Raw genomic sequence first — 20,009 nt, 5'->3', positions numbered from 1 at the left:
CTGTATTCTATTCTCCCCTTACTCTAATCCAGCTGTACTGCCCTTTGCACTCCTTCCCCTGACCTGGACCTATGTAACCCTGGATTCTCCCGACTTAGGAACTATTTCACTTGATTCCTCCATTGTCTAACTCAGGAGCTGGCAAGTTTGACCTAAAGGGTCAGATCCTAAATATTTTAGGCTTGCTGGGGCCCCGTGGTCCCTGTCATAACTATTCACCTCTGACACTGTAGTGCCAAAGCAGCCACTGACAATATGTAAATGAATGAGTGTGGCTGTGTACCCGCAAAACTTTACTTATGGATGCTGGAATTTGAATTTCATATAATTGTTTTACAGTGATCTCTATGGCCAACATGGGGCTCGGACTCATGACACCGAGATCAAGAGTCACACGCTCCACCAACTGAGCCAGCCAAATGCCCCTGAATTTCATGTGATTTTTACAAGTCACAAAACATCATTCTTTTTCATTTTTTCCAAGCATGGAAAAATGTCAAAAGTATTCTTGCTTTATAGGTGGTACAAGGACCAGCTCCCCAAATCCATCACTCCTGAAGGACATGCTGCCTTTTTGCCCTTTGGTATTTTCTGTTGTCAGAGCCAACGCTGATGAGGAACAGGAGCTTTCTGTCCCTCACGTCGCCTCCTTTCCCCGCTCTCCTCATCTCCCCTGCATCTATGAGGATCTTCTTGCGATAGCCTGAGAATAAAGACCCTTACTGCACCACTAAGGGGGGATGGCTCCCTTTTCCCACAACTCTTGAATAACCACATATCGTCAGCCTCCAGATTTATTGCACCCCAGCCATGCTTCCTGTTTATGACCAGCGGCTTAAGAAGGGATCAAGAACAAGCTCTATGTCTAGGAGGAAAGAGATGGGGGTGGGGATGGGGAAACACTGGCTATCCCAGATACTTTGCTGTAAACCTACATGGACTGTATCTTTCTTGTAACATACAGCAATATAGTGTAGAAGTACAGTCAGACAATTAGCTTTGCCCCGAACTGTGGTCCTTAAGCAAATTACTTCTAGATTTCTCACGGGAAATCAGGATGGTAACACTAAATTTAAGCTATTGTGAATTGTAAACGAAGTAACATGGTAAGAACCTGGCACTCAATAAATACAGCTTCAATTACTGCAGAGAAGAAAATTTGTGAGCTTCTCACATGTAATTAGAGAATCTTTGGAAAGTATTTAGGTTCTTTTTTTTTTAATATGCATACCTGTATTTTTTTTTAATGTTTTTTTATCCTTAGAGAGAGAGAGAGAGAGAGAGAGGGAGAGAGAGTGCGAGCAGGGGAGGGGCAGAAAGAGAGGGAGACCCAGAATCGGAAGCAGGCTCCAGGCTCTGAGCTGTCAGCACAGAGCCCGACGCGGGGCTCAAACCCATGAGCTGCGAGATCATGACCTGAGCCGAAGTCGGATGCTTAACTGACTGAGTCACCCAAGGCGCCCTGGAACTGTATAGGTTCTTAAAAGTAATGAAGATCTAGACTTTCATTTGTGATTTGCAGTAATTTCTTTATCTCTGAGCATATATATGTTCAACTCTTAAGTAGATAATGTCTGTTTCTTTTTTCTTTTCTTTGTGGATGCTTACATGACAGTATATACTGGGCACTGTTGTGTGTGACTGATTTAATCTAATCCTCATAACCAATCTTGAGAAGTAGACTATTATTGCCTTCATTTTACATATGAGGAAATAGAAGCACAGTGAAGCTAACTGACTTTCCCAAGATCATACCATGTAAGTAGCAGAGCTAGAGTTCAAACCCAAGATGTCTGGCCCCAGAATCCATGGTCTTAGCTACTGTTGTTTTAAAATAATTTTTTAGGGGCATCTGGCTGGCTTAGTCGGTTGGGCGTCCGACTTCAGCTCAGGTCATGATCTCACGGTTCATGGGTTCCAGCCCCACATAGGGCTCTGTGCTGACAGTGTGGAGCTTGCTTGGGGTTCTCTCTGGTTCTCTCCGTCCCTCTCTCTGGCCCTCCCCACTCACACTCTCTCTGTCTCTCAAAAAACAAGCATTAAAAGCCTAAAGAAAGAAAAGAAAGAAATTTTTAAAGCAGAAATAAAAAGTAAAAATGTACTAAATCATATTAAAGCTAATTTGTCAACCAAATAAAAAAAAAAAAAAAGTAAAAATGTGTGCATAACCCCAATACACATTTAAGCTCCATGCAAGCAGAGAATGGAGTTCTCCTACCACCTTGACCACAATACCCTTAGTATCTAAAACTGGGCCTGGCAACCTACAGATCCGTATGAACAAATAGATGAATTAGCCCTGACCTATATCCCATCATGGATTTTCCAGGCCATTTGTCTTTCTTCCTTATTCTTAGTATAGTATTAATTAGTTAACTAATTGATACCTCTTCCTTCTAATAGTATTAAGAGGGAGAAAGCCAAAGAATATCAATAGAAGGCCCCGAACCCTTAAAGGACCACTGAACAAGGGCATGAATTTAATGGACTACCTTTTTCCTTTAATTTTGCAAAAACGTGTGTAAACTTGTTTATTTCCAACTATCTGAAAATACCCATTTATATGTAACCGGAATTAAACTGGATTTAAAAAGCCCACCTGGAACCTAATATTTAAAGAATTGAGATTGTGATTTTAATCAGAGTAACTCTCCCACATTTGAACATTTATACGGTTACAGGATCGTAGGGACAGGCTATCAAAGTCACATTTTTTTCCCACACATTTTTAAAATAGGTACATAATCATGCAATAAGTTCACATCCAACCATTCAAGAAGAACTCGGGTTTTACACACCCAGGAGATTGTACAGATTCGTGTCAAACAGGGAAGAACCAGAAAGGATGAAAAACAGCCAAAAAAGGGAGCTAAAGATATTGCCTGCATCCCTGGTAGCATCAGCACGAAAATACATTCCGTGGGAGGAGGGGAGAAGCAGAAGAGTAAAAAAAAACGACAGGAACCTTTGGTCACCCTTGAGTGATGGAACTGGTCGCTTAGGAGATTTGGCCGACGGTCTACAAAGCACGTCTGCACCAGCTTACTTACGTAGCCTCAAAACGCAAGCAGGCGGGGCTAACCTACGGGGTAGCACCGCCGAGAAGAAATTCTTGGGTTTCTGGGCCCGCCTCATCCAAATATTCCAGTGACTTCTGCTTCAATTCGGGGCTGAACACAAGAAGGCCGGTGGCCTCAGCCATTTGAAAAGAAGATGTGTAAATTAGGGAAGCTGATTTTTCACTGCCTAGAAAGATTGCATGGCACTTGTAAATGAAGCACGTATGGGAGACATAAAATTATTGTAAGTACAATGGCTAGAACACTGCCTGGCACATCATAAACACTGGATGAAATTTGTTGAGTATGGACAGTTCTGATAAGGAGAATCCACGGTTCTCAGTTTAGCTCAAGCCCCCAGTGCCTCACACATCTCTTCCGTGATGAGTTGCTGAAGGCCAAAGCTAAAATGCGTGGCTGTTTGGAGGAGTGAAGGTGGAGGTTTTTTAGTCTCTTCCCACTATGTCTGTCCTGTTAGGAGGGTTGGTCATACTTCTCGCTCAAGTACCCTAATAATAAATGGCGCTGTGACTGCTTTCTCTTAACCTCCCCCCTGCTAGGAGGGAATTAGAGCCTCTGGCTTGAAAAAGAGCTTGTTCTTTGTGATCCCACCTGGAGCTCAGACCATCTCGGAGTGGGAGGGGAACTAACTTGAAAGCAGACGATGCCTGCGGTTTCCACACTGCAATTCCACCGATGACCCAGAAACCCCCAGATGCCTCCCCTCCCCCTTCCTACCATAGCCAATGCTTGGCAGCTCCTTCGCCTGTTTTCTGGGTCTTGTACTCCCTTTTTGAGACTGTCATAAGAGCTTATGGTCAGAAAAGTACACTGAAATGCAACTTTTGCATTGACTTTCAGGGGGATTGTGTCCATCTCAGAACCCCATATTAATAAATGCCACCCCAGAGCTTCAAACAGCCTTTTTCCTCCTAGAGAACTTGATGGATTTTTTTTTTTTTTTTCCCTGAGGACCTGGCCTGTGCTGGGCAGGAGGGCCACCAAAGTTGGGGAAGTAAGTGTCCTGCTGAAAGAAGGCAGACCTTAATTATGAAACACTGCATCGAACTGTAGTGGCATTGCTCCTTACGCCATCCACAGATTGGCCCTTGGTTATGGTTTTTTCAAAGGGTGGATATGAGTCAGTGTGAACACTTCACTTATCAGTGTTTAGTAGCTGTCTTCCTGTAAATGAGCCAGGCAGGGGTATCCTGGTGATAGTGTCAGACTAATAGCCACAAAGAGAACAAAAGACATTTATGGTTTTAGAGCACTGCCAGAGTAAACTTAAGGAACTTAAACAAAGCTCTTTGCTTCTTGCAAGCAGAAGTCTATGTTTTCTATTAGCGATTGTACAGAAGTTGACATTTAAAATACTTGCTTATGATCCAGCAGTCACACTCCTTGGTATTTACCCAAATGAATTGAAAATCTACATCCACTTGATAGAGAACTGAGGGTTGTTGGAGGGGAGTTAGAGGGGGGATGGGCTAAGTAGGGATGGGCATGAAGGAGGGCACTTGTTGTCATGAGCCCTGGGTGTTGTATGTAAGTGATGAATCACTAAATTCTGCAACGGAAACCAGTATTATACTCTATGTTAACTAACTAGAATTTAAATTCAAATTTGGAAATAAAGTCTACATCCACACACAAACTTGTGCATGAATGTTTATAGCAGCTTTGTTTATAATTGCCAAAACTTGGAAGCAACCAAGATGCCCTTCAGTAGGTAAACAGATAACAAGCTGTGGTGCATCCAATGGAATATTATACAGGGCTAAAAAAAGATATGACCTATAGAAGAAGAGATAAAGAAATGAGCTATCATGGGGTGACTGGGTGGCTCAGTCGGTTAAGCATCTGACTTCGGCTCAGGTTGTGATCTCATGGTTCGTGGGTTCAAGCCTTGCATCGGGCTCTGTGCTGACAGCTCGGAGCCTGCTTCCGAATCTGTGTCTCCCTCTCTCTCTGCCCCTTCCCCACTCACACTCTGTTTCTCTCTGTCTCAAAAATAAATGTACATTAAAAAAATTACGGAAAAAAAAGCTAGAAATGATTATGGTTAGTGAGGAAGGCATGTCAAAAACCCAGCGAGTGTGAAAGCCGGGTCTCTTGTACCCGTTAGTCAAGTTACGAGTGCAAAGGAAAACTTATGAAGGAAATGAAAGCACTATGCCAGTGAACACAGAAATGATGAGAAAATGAAACAGCCTAATTACTTATGTGGAAAACATTTCACTGGTCTGGATAGATGATCAAAGCAGCCACAACATTCCTTGAGCCAAAGTCTAACCCCGAGCAAGGCTCTAAGTCTTTTCAATTCTATGAAGCTGAGGGGCACCTGGGTGGCTCAGTTGGTTAAGCCTCCGACTCTTGGTTTTGCCTCAGGTCACGATCTCACAGTTTGTGGGTTTGAGCCCCGCGTCAGGCTGTGCCGGCCTGCTTGGGATTCTCCCTCTCTCCCTCTGTCTGCCCCTCTCCCACTCTCTCTTCCCCTTTCCCTCAAAGTAAATAAATAAACTTTATTTTAAAAATAAAATAAAAATCCGATGAAGGCTGAGAGAGACGAGGAAGCCGCAGAAGAAGAGTGTGAAGCCGGCAGAGGTTGGTTCAGGGGGTTTAGGGGAAGAAGTCACCTCTATAACATAAAAGTGCACGGTGAGGCAGCAAGTGCTAACGTAGAAGCTGCAGCAACTTGTCCAGAAGATCTAGCTCGGATAATTAATGAAGGCGGCCACGCTAAACAGCCAACCGATCTTCCGTGTAGACAGACGGCCTTCTACGGAGAGAAGACGCCACCTAGGACTTTCATAGCTACAGAGGAGAAGTCGGTGCCTGGCCTCGAAGTTTCAGAGGACAGGCTGACTCTCTTGCAAGGGGTAATGCGGCTGGTGACTAAGCTGAAGCCAGTGCTCGTGCACGTTCCGGAAGTCCCAGGGCCTCAAGAATTCTGCTAACTCGACTCTGCCTGTGCTCTGTAACTGGAAGAGCAAAGCCTGGACGACAGCACATCTGTTTACGACATGGTTTGCTGAATATTTTACCCACCGCTGAGACCTACTGCTCAGAAGAAAAGTCTTCTTTCCAAACATGACTGCTCATTGACAACGCACCCGGTCACCCAGGAGCTCCGATGGAGATGTCCGACGAGATTCCTGCTGTTTTCACGCCTGCTAACAGCCATTGTGCAGGGTGCGGATCGAAGAATAAGTCTACTTCAAGTCTTATTTAAGAAATACACTTTGTGGGGCACCTGGGTGGCTCAGTCGGTTAAGCGTCCGACTTCGGCTCAGGTCATGATCTCATGGTTTTTGGGTTCGAGCCCCGCGTCAGGCTCTGTGCTGGCAGCTCAGAGCCTGGAGCCTGCTTCAGATTCTGTGTCCCCCTCTCTCTCCACCCCACCCCTGCCTGTGCTCTGTCTCTCTCTGTCTTTCAAAAATGAATAAACGTTAAAAAAAGTAAAAGAAAAAAGAAATACATTTCATGAGGCTTTAGCTAGCATAGACAGTGATTCCTCTGATAGATCTTGGCAAAGTAAATTGAAAACCTTCTGGAAGGGATTTACCATTTTAGATGCCATTAAGAACATCTGTGATTCGTGGGAAAGGGTTGAAGTATCAACGTGAACAGGAGTTTGGAAGATGGTGATTCCAAATCTCTTTGATGACTTTGAGAAGTTCAAGCCCTCGGTGGAGAAGGACCTGCAGATGTGGTAGAAACAGCAAGAGAACTACAATCGGAAGTGGAGCCTGAAGCTGCGACCGAGTTGCTGGAATCTCAAGATAAACCTTGAACAGATGAGGAATCGCCTCTCGCGGATGAGCAAAGCAAGTGGTTTCTCGAGATGGCATCTACTCCTGTTGAAGACGCTGTGAAGCCTGTCGAAATGACCCCAACCGATTTCGAACATTACATATATCTTAGCTGATAGAGCAGCAGCAGGGTGTGAGAGGACTGCTTCCAATTTTGCAAGAAGTTGTACTGTGGGTGAAATGTTATCAAACGGCATCACATGCTACAGAGTAATCATTTGTGAAAGGAGTCAATCAATGGGGCCAACTTCACTGTTTTCTTATTTTAAGAAATTGCCATGGGGCATGGGGGGCGCCTGGGTGGCTCAGTTGGTTAAGCAACCGAGTTCGGCTCAGGTGATGATCTCGCAGTTTGTGAGTTCAAGCCCTGCGTGGGGCTCTGTGCTGACAGCTCAGAGCCCGGAACCTGCTTCGGATTCTGTGTTTCCCCCTCTCTCTGCCCCTCCCCTGCTCACTCTCTGTGTCTCTCTGTCTCTCAATAATAGACAAACATTAAAAAAAATTTTAAAGAAATTGCCACGGGTGCCCAGCTGATACAGTTACTAGAGCATGCAACTCTTGATCTGGGGTTTTTAAGCTCAAGGCCCACGTTGGGCCTACAACTTACTTAAGAAGAAAAAAAGAAGAAGAAGAAGAAGAAGAGGAAGAAGAAGAAGAAGTTGCCACTATCACTCCATTCCTTAGCAACCACCACCCTGATCAGTCATCAGTCATCAACATCAAGGCAACACTCTCCATCAACAAAAAGATTGCCACTTGCTGAAAGCTCACATAATGGTCAGCATGTTTAAGCAATAAGATAATTTTTTAATGCTTTTATTATGTGCTCTGTCAGCACAGAGCCCGACGCGGGGCCTGAACTCATGAACCGCAAGACCATGACATGAGCCAAAGTCGATTGCTCAACTGACTGAGCCACCCAGGAGCCCAAGCAATAAAATACTTTAAATTAATGTATGTACATTGTTGTTTTTTTTTTTTTATCAGACACAGTGTTATTGCACATTCGATAGACTGTAGTATAGTGTACATATAACTTTTTGTGCCCTGGGAAACCAAAAAAAAAAAAAAAATCACTTGACTTGATTTATTATGATATTTGCTTTATTGCAGTGGTCTGGAACCAAACCTGCAACCTCACCGAGGAATACCTATGTATGACATTCTACAAAAGGCACTACTATGGAAGCGGTCAAAACCCTGGTTGCCAGGGGATGGGGTGTTGAGGGGAGGAGGGATGAATAGGCAGAACACAGGTGTTTTAGGGCAGTGAAACTATTCACAATGATACTGTAACGACGGATACATGTCATTACATGTTTGTCCAAGCCCACAAAACGCACAAGACCCAGAGTGAACCCCCGTGTAAAGTGTGGACTTTGGGTGACTCTGATGTGTCAAGGTAGGTTCATCAGTTGTACAAATATACCCCACTAATGTAAGATGTTAATAATAGGAAAGTCGGGATGGTATATGGGAACCCTCTGTACCTTCTGCTCTGTTTATCTGCAAATTTAAATTTGCTCTCCCTAAAATAAAGTACTAATAATAAGAATAATAAAACCCCCGAGCACTGGTTTATATGTTTCTCTTCATCCCCTTCCATGAGACCTTGAAGACAGAAACCAAATCCTTTGCATCTTTAGAATCACAGAATCTAAGGATGGAAGAGGAGGTGAGTGTCCTATTGTTAGCACAGATCCTAAAGTATTCACATGTCTAAAACAAAACTCTTGGTTTTTTTTTTTTTTTTTTTTTTAAATTTTGTAAGTTTATTTATTTGGAGAGAGACAGAGACAGTGTTGGTAGGGAGGGGCAGAGAGAGAGAATCCCAAGCAGGCTCTGCACTGTCAGCACAGTGCCCCACACGGGGCTTGAACTCACGAAACCGTGAGATCATGACCTGAGTCCAAACCGAGAGTCCGACACTTAACCGGTCGAGTCACCTGGGTGCCCCCACAACAAAATTGTTGATTTGACCCCTCAAACCTGCTCCTCTCTCTGCTTTCCTAATTGAAGTAAATAGCAACCCAAGGCCTGCAGCTGCTCAGACCAAAACCCTGAGGATCATTTTCTACTCCTTCTTTTCTTCGCTCGCACCCACCATCTAGACTCTCGGTTAACCCTATAGGTTCTATATTGAAAATATCTTTTCGAATCCAACCACTTACTGCTTCCACTACTACTACTCTCATTCAGGTCCTACCAAGTTCACGTCGCCATCATTTCTTACCTGGACCAGCAGCTTCCTAATTGGTCTCTGTGTTTCCACACTTGCTCTCCTCCAGCGTCTTCTCTATTGGACAGCAAAGACCTTTTGGAAAACATAAATCAACTAATGTCACTGGTTTGCCTTACAACCTAAAATGGCCCGGTAGCTTCCTGGCTTTCTGTCACCTCTAAAATAGAATCCCGAATCCTTGCCATGGCTTACAATGGCCTAGATGATCAGAATCCTGCTTAACCCTCCAACATCATTTCTCCTCCCTCTTTGCTCCTGGCTCACAACACTCCTGCAGAGCAGGCTTTTGGCCCCACGCCAAGCACACATCTTCCCCTCCTGTTGGCGTCTTTGTACTTCAATTGCCTTCTGTTTGAAATGCTGTTCTCGAAAATGCTCCCTAGACCTGCTCTCTGCTGACACTCAGATTTCTGTTCAGGTGCCATCTCTGCTAAGATCAATCCTAACTCCCCCATTGTTATATACCCCCCAATTCTTTATTATCTTACCTTGCTCCACTGTTCTTCAAAGTGCTCCCCTATCATTCCCTGACATTATATATTTACTTGTTTGCTTGTTATCTGCCGCATTAGCCTGCTGCTATAACAAAATACCACAGACTGGGTTGTATTAAATAACAGAAATTTGCGTTCTCACAGTTCTGGGGGCTGCAAGTCCAAGGGCAGGGTGCCGGCAGGGTTGGTTTCTCATAAGACCTCTTTCCTTGCGGTAGACTGCCGTCTCATGGCGTTCTCACATAGCCTTTTCTCTGTGCGTACATCCCCAGCGTCTCTTTCATTTTCTACAAGGACACCAGTGATTTGGGATTAGGGCCCCATTCTTATGACCTCATTTAAACTTTATGACCTCGTTTAAACTTAATAACTTCTGGGGCGCCTGGGTGGCTCAGTCGGTTGGGCATCCGGCTTTGGCTCAGGTCATGATCTCGCAGTTTGTGAGTTCGCGCCCCACGTTGGGCTCTGTGTGGACAGCTCAGAGCTTGGAGCCTGCTTAGGATTCTGCACCTCCCTCTCTCTCTGCTCCTCTCTCTCTCTCCAAATTAAACATTAAAGAAAAATTTTTTTAACTTAATAACTTCAGGGCTTCTGCATGGCTCAGCCAGTTATGCGTCGACTCTTGATCTCCACTCAGGTCATGATCTCGTAGTTTGGGAGATCGAGCCCCGCATCAGGCTCTGCACTGACAGTGCTGAGCCTGCTTGGGATCCTCTCTAACCCTTTTTGCCCCTCCCCCACTCTCTCTCTCTCCCCCCCTCTCTCTCTCAAAATAAATAAACATTAAAAATAATTAGTAACCTCTTTAAAGGTCCTGTCTCCAGCTATACTTACACTCTAAGGTATTATAGGTTAGGGCTTCAACATACACATTTTAGGAAGGCACAGTTCAATCCATAACACCCACCCTCTGCCCCACCCCCAGATTTATGTCCTTCTCACAAGCAAAATACATTCATTTCCATCCCAGGAGCCTCAAAAGTCTTTCTTATCCAATTCTAGCATCTGGTCTACATGCAGAGTCTCACCTGAGTATCATCTGGATCAGATATGGGTGAGACTGGAGGTATGATTCATCCTAAGGGAGCATTTCTCTCCAGCTATGAACCTGTGAAAGCAAACAAGTTACGTGCCTCCAAAATACAGTAGTGGGACAGGCGTAAGACGCACACTCTGTTTCCAAAAGGGAGAAACTGGAAAGAAAAAAGGGCTGACGAGTTACCAAACAAATCTAAAATCTAGCAAGGTAAACCCCATTAGTTCTTTCTTCCTTCCTTCCTTCCTTCCTTCCTTCCTTCTTTCCTCCCTCTCTTTTTTCTTTCTTTCTTTCTTTCTTTCTTTCTTTCTTTCTTTCTTTCTTTCTTTCTTTCTTTCTTTCTTTCTTCTTTCTCTCTTATTGTGGTTAAAAGCACATAACACAAAATTTACCATCTTAGAGCACCTGGATGGCTCAGTTGGTTAAGCGTCTGACTTTGGCTCAGGTCATGATCTCACAGTCCGTGAGTTCGAGGCCGCATCGGGCTCTCTGAAGCCTGCTTCAGATCCTCTTTTCCCCTCTCTCTGCCCCTCTCCTGCTCACGCTTGCACATGCACATGTGCTCTCTCTCTCAAAAATAAACATTAAAAAGGTTTTTTACCATCTTAACCATCCATAAGTGTACAGTTCAGACGTGTTAACTGTATTCACATTGTTATGAAACAGATATCCAGAACTTTTCATCTTGCAAACACTTTATACTCATTAAAGGATAACTCCCCTTTACTCTTTCCCTCCAACTCCAGGTAACCATTCGACTGTCTGTTTCCATGAGTGTGACTACTTTGTTTATTTATTTGTTTATTATTTTAGAGAGAGAGCATGCGCGATTGGGGGAGAGGGGCAGAGACACAGAGCAAGAGAGAATCTCAGTCGGGCTCAATGCTCAGCCTCTAGTACCTTAGAATGTAACTGTAGTTGGAGACAGGGCCTTTAAATTTTTTTTTTTTTTTAAGTTTATTTATTTTTTTGGGACAGAGAGAGACAGAGCATGAACGGGGGAGGGGCAGAGAGAGAGAGAGACACAGAATCAGAAACAGGCTCCAGGCTCTGAGCCATCAGCCCAGAGCCCGACGCGGGGCTCGAACTCACGGACCGCGAGATCGTGACCTGGCTGAAGTCGGCCGCTTAACCGACTGCGCCACCCAGGCGCCCCGAGACAGGGCCTTTAAAGAGATTGTTAAGGTTTTTATTTTTTTTTAATGTTTATTTATTTTGAGAGAGAGAGTCGGGGGAGGGGCAGAGAGAGAGGGAGAGAGAGAATCCCAAGCAAGCTCAGCACGGTCAGCGCAGAGCCCAACACGGGACCCGATCCCACAACCCTGGGATCATGACCTGAGCCGAAATCAAGAGTCAGATGGACACTCAACCAACTGAGGCACCCAGGCGCCCCTGACTGTGATTACTTTAGATACCTCCTGTAAGTAGAATCCTACAGTGTTTATCTTTTTATGACTGGTTTATTTCACTTAGCATTATGGCCTCAAGGTCAATTCATGTAAGATGTGACAGGATTTCCTTCCTTTTTGAGGATGAATAATATTCCCTTGGATATATATATATTCCTTGGATATTTATCTGTTCATCTCTTGATGGACACTTGGATTGCTTCCACCTTTGGCGATAGTGAATAGTCCTGGGTGTGCTACATGAATGTGCAGATATTTCTGTTTAAGACTTTGCTTTCCATTCTTTTGGACATATACCTAGAAGGGAGCCTGCTGGATCATAGGGTAGTTCTATTTTTAATTTTTTTGAGGAACCACTATGCTGTTCTCCATGACAATGGTACTACTCTACAATTCAACCAACAGTGCCCAAGAGTATCAATTTCTTCATGCCCTCACCAACACTTGTTATTTTCTGTCGTTGTTGTTTTTGATAATGGCCATTGTAACGGGCATGAAGAGATTTCTCATTGTTGTCTTGATCTGCATTTCTCTGATGATTATCGATGTTGAGCATCTTTTCACGTGCCTGTTGGTCACCGGTATATCATGTTTGGAAAAATGTCTGTTCAAATCCTTTGCCCATTTTTGATCAGGTTATTTGAATTATTTTGTTGTTAAGCTGTTCATATATTCTGAATATTAACCCCTTATCTGATATATGATTTGCAAAATTTTCTTTGGTTCCATAGGTTGCCTTTTCACCTTGTTCATTGTATCCTTTGATGAACAAAGGTTTTTAAGGTTGATGGAGACACATTTGCCTTTTTTTTTTACTTTTGTTGCCTGTGCTTTTGGTGTCCTAGCCAAGAAATCTGTTTCATTAGATTTAAGTCTCAAGATAACCCTCCTTGGCTGAGTACTCTGCCCTCGGGGCCCCCTGAGGTGACAGCCTTTCCTTGAGGGCCCTTGTGCTCTGGCCTGTGGTAGGAGAGGCAACCCTGCTGATCTCTGAATCAACTTCAGTGTCATTCTTACCTCTTATTGAAAGACAGCACATGATGATAGTTCTGTTCCCGTCCTGTAGAATCGTAGCAGGCTTCACCTTCCTTCATTTTATCTTCTCTCTGTGCCCATAGTCCAAGCTGGCCGTGTGTCTACTGACATAACACCATTTCCATTCCTAGATTCTGCTAAGGTGGCAGATTAAAGCCATGCGTTGTGCTCATGATCTCTGTATCAAGTGAACTTTCAGCCATACCCTTGGTGTCCTCTCCAGAGCAAGCATTCTTGTTCTGTAATATGGATAAGCTAAGAATTTTCCAAATCTTCATCTTCTGGTTCCTTTTTGCTTGACGGTTCCTCTTTCAATGTATCTCTCTCTTCTCCTGTGTTACTATCGGCAGCAACGAGAAACCAAGTCATACTTTTTACACTGTACTTAGAAATCTCCTCAACTAGATATCCTATTTCATTACAAACAAGTTCTCCTTTCCACAAAACACTAGAACACAATTCCTCCAAGTTCTTTGCCACTTCACAACAAGGACCAACTTTCTTCCAGTTTCCGATAACATGTTCCTCATTTTCGTCTGAGACCTCACCAGAATCACCTTTCCCATTCATATTCCTAGCAATAATTTCTTCAAGACAATCTCAGCTTTTACTAGTATGTACCTCCAAATGCTTCCAGCCTCTACCCATTACTCAGCTCCAAAGCCACTTCTAGGTTTTTAGGTATCTGCTATAGCAGCATTCGATTTCTTGGTAACAAAATTTGTCAGTGCCCTGCAGAGAAACAGAACCAATAGGATGTGTATATATAGAAAAAGATTTTTGTGTTAAGGAATTTACTTATGGAGGCTGGCAAGTCCAAGCAGGGTGGGCTGGCAGGTTGGAGACTCTCTAAAGGCCATCACCTGCAGAATTCTTTCTTGCTTGGAGGCGGAGCAGGGGATATTAGTCTTTGTTCTCTTTTTTTTTCAACGTTTATTTATTTTTGGGACAGAGAGAGACAGAGCATGAATGGGGGAGGGGCAGAGAGAGAGAGGGAGACACAGAATCGGAAACAGGCTCCAGGCTCTGAGCCATCAGCCCAGAGCCTGACGCGGGGCTCGAACTCACGGACCGCGAGATCGTGACCTGGCTGAAGTCGGTCGCTTAACCGACTGCGCCACCCAGGCGCCCCAGTCTTTGTTTTCTTCAAGCCTTCAACTGATTGGATGAAGTCCACCAACATTATGGAGGGCAATCTGCTTCATTCAAAGTCCCCCAATTTAAATGTAAATCTCACTTGAAAACTCCCCCAGAGAAACATCTAGAATAATATTTGACCAAATTCTAGGCACTGTGGCCCAGGCAAGTTGACATATAAAATTAACCATCACAGGGGTACCTGGGTGGTTCAGTCAGTAGAGCATGCGACTCTTTTTTTTTTTTTTTTTTTTGCAGAAGGGACAGAGAGAGAGGGAAGAGAGGGAGAGAGAGATTCCCAAGCACTGACAGTGCAGAGTCCCACGTGGGGCTTGAACTCATGAACTGTGAGATCATGAACTAAGCCAAGATCAAGGGCTGGATGCTTAACCAACTGAGCCACCCAGGCGCCTCGAGCATGCAGCTCTTGATCTCAGGGTTGTAAGTTCGAGCCCCATGTTGGGTGTAGAGATTAGTTAAAAATAAAATCTTAAAGGGGCACACCATCAGTGTGGAGCCCGCTTGGGATTCTCTCTCTCTCCCTCTCTCTCTCTGCTTCTCCCCAACCCATGCGTGTACGTACGTGTGCATGCTCTGTCTCAAAAATAAATACACTAAAATAAATATATAAATAAAATCGTTTTAAAAAATTAACCATCACATATGCCTTCCATATTGAAATTTAAGGTTAGGGTATGGACTTTGAGGGTAGGGACTTGTCTTAGTGACATTTGTATTACCTGCACCTAGAACTGTGCCTAGCGTGTAGTTGGCAAAGAACAGTTGAGGGAAACTGCATAAATGATTGACTGAATGAATGAATGTATATATTTGCCAGAGCTTTAGAGTTTGAGGGTTTTTTCTTTTCTTTTTTCTTTTCTTTTCTTTTCTTTTCTTTCTTTCTTTCTTTCTTTCTTTCTTTCTTTCTTTCTTTCTCTCTCTCTCTCCCTCCCCCCTCCCACCCTTTCTTTCTTTCTTTCTTTCTTTCTTCTTTCTTTCTTTCTCTCTTTCTTTCTTTCTTTTCTTTTCTTTCACATTATCTCATTTCTCTCAATAATCCCATGAGCTGAGTATTATGGCCTTCAACTAAAATACTGAAGTGGAGACAGAGAAGTTATGTGACCTGTTCAAATGTCTAAACTCTAGTTCATGTTTCAGAGCTGGGACTCAGATTCTGCTCTTTTGACCCCCAATCCTCTGCTTGGTCAATTATAGTAAGCTGTGATTACTCTGTCTCTCCTACCTATTCTTCCTAGTGTTGATAATAAGGACAGTGGATAACATAATAATGCCAAGTCTCTGCTAGGTGTTAAAAAGGGTGTTTAAGGGGCACCTGGGTGGCTCAGTTGGTTGAGCGTCCGACTTTGGCTCAAGTCATGATCTCACAGCTCGTGAGTTCGAGCCCCGCGTCGGGCTCTGTGCTGACAGCCCAGAGCCTGGAGCCTGCTTCGGATTCTGTGTCTCCCTCTCTCTCTGCCCCTAACCCACTTGCATTCTCTCTCTGTCTCTCTCAAAAATAAACATTATTTTTTAAAAATAAGAAATAAATAAATAAAAAGGGTGTTTAATGAGTGAGGAGGATATTTATGCCCCACTCAAGGCAGCTGTAATCAGTGAAGGGAGGTGTCAGAGAAGGAACTTCTGCTTTAGTGGTAAGTGATCATTTCAGGGAAGCACTGAGATGCTCTGCAAGGAGAGAGTGTCACTTGCTCTCTAACCCCGAAAGACCAATTAAGAAAACACTAGAGAGTGTCTATAGATCTAAACCCCGATATTTTTTTTTTGCATGCTGCTTATCTTTCAGAATTAGATTGGCATATGGGAGGGATTAGTATGGGGCTGCTTGTGGGCAGCTATTGTATAAGGCAGTGGTATTTTTTAGTTTGAATTGTGACATAGACACTCACTTCCTTTCCTTCCTGAACCAGTAACCTGGTTCTTCCTTTTTCTTCAGATCTTCCTTTGTCTACTATGATGACCTACTTATCTGTCTAGATATTGTGTCAAGAATATTCTGACAATATTATTTGTTATGTTTATTTATTCATTTTGAGAGAGAGAGTGAGAATGCGTATGATCAGGGGACAGAGAGACAGAGACAGAGAATCCCAAGCAGGCTCCATCACTGTCAGTGCAGAGCCTGACACAGGGCTCGATCTCACAAACCGTGAGATCATGACCTGAGCTGAAATCAAGAGTTGGACACTTACCCGGCTGAGCCACCCAGGTGCCCCCTGACAATATTATTATTGATTATTAACAATAAATATGATATACATGATGTTATGGCATGGTAAAATCACTTTAATCTCTGCTAAGTATTAAAAAAAATACTTGATCAAAAAAATAACTACTTGGTATTGACAAGCAGACTTAAAAGCATGAAATGAAGTTTTTAAGAACATGAGCACCAAATAAGGGTATATATTCAAAGAAATTTAGGGGTATGGTGTTCACTGTTCTTTTCATGAGACATTCTTACCAAATGATTGTTCAATTGAAATTAATCATTTGATTTCATTAAAGAGGCGACAAGGAACAAGCCTAGTTGACTGATTAGGCAGGGCTTAAAGGGCAAGTTGTGCTAGTGAAATTGCAAAGAAACAGATTATAAAATTTTAAGTGGCATTCTGGTTTACCAGTGGAATGAAGAGTTCATGGCCAGTCAATACATTCACTCCCACAGAGCACAGTCTCCAAAACGAAACTATTTAATCCCCCCGAATACTTATCTAGTGTCTCCTCTAAATAATGTATCGTACCAAGTGTGGAGAGGGTGATGGAAATGATGTTAGAGGAAGAGACACGGAAATGAAATGGGCACAGCCACTGTTTTTAAAATTGGAGTAGATTTCTTTCACTTATTAATATGCATGTAAGAGACTTCCATGTCTTTCCATAGCTCAAGAGCTCATTTCTTTTTAGTACTGAATAATATTCCATTGTTTGCATGTACCACAGTTTGTTTATACATTCACCTATTCAAGGATATCTTGGTTACTTCCAAGGTTGGGCAATTATGAATAAACCTTCTGTAAACATGCGTATGCATGTTTTTGTGTGGACATAAATTTTCAACTCCTCTTAGTAAATACCAAGGAGCAGGATCGCCGGATTGTATGGTAGATGTATGTTTAGTTTTGTAAGAAACCACCCGTCTTCCCAAGTGGCTGTACCATTTTGCAATCGCAGCAGCAATGTATGAGATTTCTGGTTGCACCACATTCTCGTCAGCATTTGGTATTGTCAGTGTTCCAGATTTTGGCCCTTCTAATAGGTGGTACTGGTATCTCGTTGTTTTATTTTGCATTTCTCTTATGACATATAATGTGCAGCATCTTTTCATATGCTTATTTGCCATCTGTATATCTTCTTTCTGCTGAGGTCTTTGGCCTATTTTTTAATCAGGTTGTTTTTTTGTTGTTGTCGAATTTTAACCGTTCTTTGCATATTTTGGATATTGGTCCTTTATCAGATGTGGCTTTTGCAAATATTTTCTTCCAGTGTGTGGTTTGTCTTCTTATTCTCTTGAAAGTGTCTGCGGCCCCTGGGTGACTCAGTCAGTTAAGCGTCCAGCTCTTGGTTTTGGCTCTGATCATGATCTCATGGTTGGTTCATGAGTTTGAGCCCCATGTAAAGCTCTGTGCCTGACAGCATGGAGCCTGCTTGGGATTCTCTGTCTCCCTCTCTCTCTGCCCTTGGCCTACTCACACTCACTCTCTCAAAAATAAATAAATAACCATTTTGAAAAAGTGTCTTTTGCAGAGCAGAAGTTTCCATTTTAACACAGTCCAACTTACCAAATATTGTTTCCATGAATTGTGCCTTTGGTGTTGTGTCTAAAAAGTCATTGCCATAGCCAAGGTCATCTAGGTTTTTTTCCCCGTGTTATCTTCTGGGAGTTTATTAACTTTGTGTTTTACATTTAGATTTGTGATCCATTTTGAGTTAATTTTGCGAAAAGTGTAAGATCTGTCTGTTACTGGATTGTTGTGGGGTTTTTTTTTTTTTTTTTTGCCTGTCGATGTACCTTTGTTCCAGTATGATGTGTTGAGAAGGAGACTATCTCTGCTCCACTATGTTGCCTTTGTTTCTTTGTAAAAAATCAGTCAGCTGTATTCATGTGGGTCTTTCTGGGCTCCCTATTTTGTTCCATTGATCTGTTTGTCTACTGTTTTCACCAATACCACAATGTCTTGATTACTGTGGCTTTATAGTAAGTCTTGAAGTCAAGTAGGAAACATCGGTTACACAACTTTGTTCTCCTTGAACTATGGATCCAGTGCAATCCCATTCAGCGTCCCAGTAAGTTATTTTATGGAAATCAAAAAACTGATTCTAAAGTTTTTGTTTTCTTTCAAGTTTATTTGTTCATTTATCTATCTATCTATCTATTTATTTACTTATTGAGAGAGTGAAAGAGAAAGAGTGGGAGAGGGGCAGAAAGAGAGGGAGAAAGAAAATCCCAAGCAGACTCCGAGCTGTCAGCTCAGAGCCCAGTGTGTGACTCCATCTCATGAACCTGTGAGATCATGACCTGAGCCAAAGTCAAGAGTCAAACGCTTAACCAACTGAGCTATCCAGGCATCTCAGGATTTCATTCTTTGTGTTTGTTTGTTTTATTAAGTTCTTTTTTTAAATGTTTTTTCTTTTTTCTTTTCTTTTTTTTTTTTGAGAGAGAGAGAGACACAGAGTACAAGTAGGGGAAAGGCAGAGAGAGAGGGAGACACAGAATCTGAAGCAGGCTCCAGGCTCTGAGCTGTCAGCACAGAGCCCGACGCAGGACTCAAACTAGTGAACCACAAGATCATGACCTGAGCCAAAGTCGAACACTTAACCAACTGAGCCACCCAGACAGCCCAGTGTTTTATTCTTTATAGACAGTCCTGTCATGTTCAAACAGAATTTTAGGTCTTTCCTTTCTTTTCTTGTCTTGTTATATTAGCTAGTATTTCTAGCTAATATTGCAAAGGAGTAGTGAGAGGGAACATTTCTACCTTGTTTCTGATCTTAGTGGGAAAGCTTTGGGTTTTTCGACATTTCAGTATGTTGTTAGTCGTGGGTTTTTTGGTAGACATTCTTTATCAAGTTAAGGAAGTTCTTCTGTATTCCTAATTTACTGAAAGTTTTTAAATCATGAAAAACTGTTGGATTTGGTCAAATGATTTTTTTTGCATTTATTGACATGACCATGGGAGTTTTCATTTCTAACCTGTTGGTATGATGGATTAAATTAATTGATTTTCAATTAATTATTATTATTATTATAAAAATATAATTATTATTAACACTCCTTGCATATCTGTAATCAATCCTAATTGGTCATGATAGATAAAAATTCTTTTTATTAATGTTTGTATTAAATTTACTAATATATCCTTAAGCATTTTTGTATCTATATTTGTGAGAGATGTTGGTCTATAGTTGTCTTTTTTGTAATGTCTTTGTCTGGTTTTGGTATAAGGGTAATGCTGTACTTACAGAATGAGTTAAAAGGGAATTAGTCATCTTAATGGTAGATGATATCAAATTTTAACCATCAAATGAGTATTTTTGTTTTCGAAATACAGACCACTATTCTTTTGTTTGTTAACACATTCTTTTTAGAGACAGCCAAGATATAAATACAATTAAAACTATGTTCAGGGACACCTGGCTGGCTCTGTTGATGGAGCATATGACTCTTGATCTCAAGGTTGTGAATTCAAGCCCCACATTGGGTGTAAAGATTACTTTTTCTTTCTTTCTTTCTTTCTTTCTTTCTTTCTTTCTTTCTTTCTTT

At 42.4% G+C, this 20,009-nt stretch overlaps 1 protein-coding gene and 1 long non-coding RNA gene across 5 annotated transcripts in view; one reads left to right on the top strand and one right to left on the bottom strand.

Moving 5' to 3' along the window:
* The window catches only part of LOC121022010 (uncharacterized), an 11,190-nt gene extending 1,372 nt beyond the window's left edge, over window positions 1-9,818 (bottom strand). The window contains exons 1-2 of the long non-coding RNA XR_005786776.1: window positions 9,605-9,818; window positions 9,108-9,188 (exon numbers count right to left, since the gene is read on the bottom strand). This is a non-coding gene — a long non-coding RNA (uncharacterized LOC121022010). The remainder of the gene's footprint in view (window positions 1-9,107; window positions 9,189-9,604) is intronic.
* The window catches only part of SLC2A3 (solute carrier family 2 member 3), a 94,016-nt gene that overhangs the window by 46,539 nt on the left and 27,468 nt on the right, over window positions 1-20,009 (top strand). The gene's annotated exons all lie outside the window — the stretch shown is intronic.

This window comes from Herpailurus yagouaroundi, unplaced genomic scaffold (assembly GCF_014898765.1).
Source record: "Herpailurus yagouaroundi ecotype Mexico unplaced genomic scaffold, PumYag 355, whole genome shotgun sequence".
NCBI lineage: Eukaryota > Metazoa > Chordata > Mammalia > Carnivora > Felidae > Herpailurus > Herpailurus yagouaroundi.
Note: the sequence above shows the minus strand (reverse complement) of the source record. Positions and strands in the feature narration are given on the sequence as shown.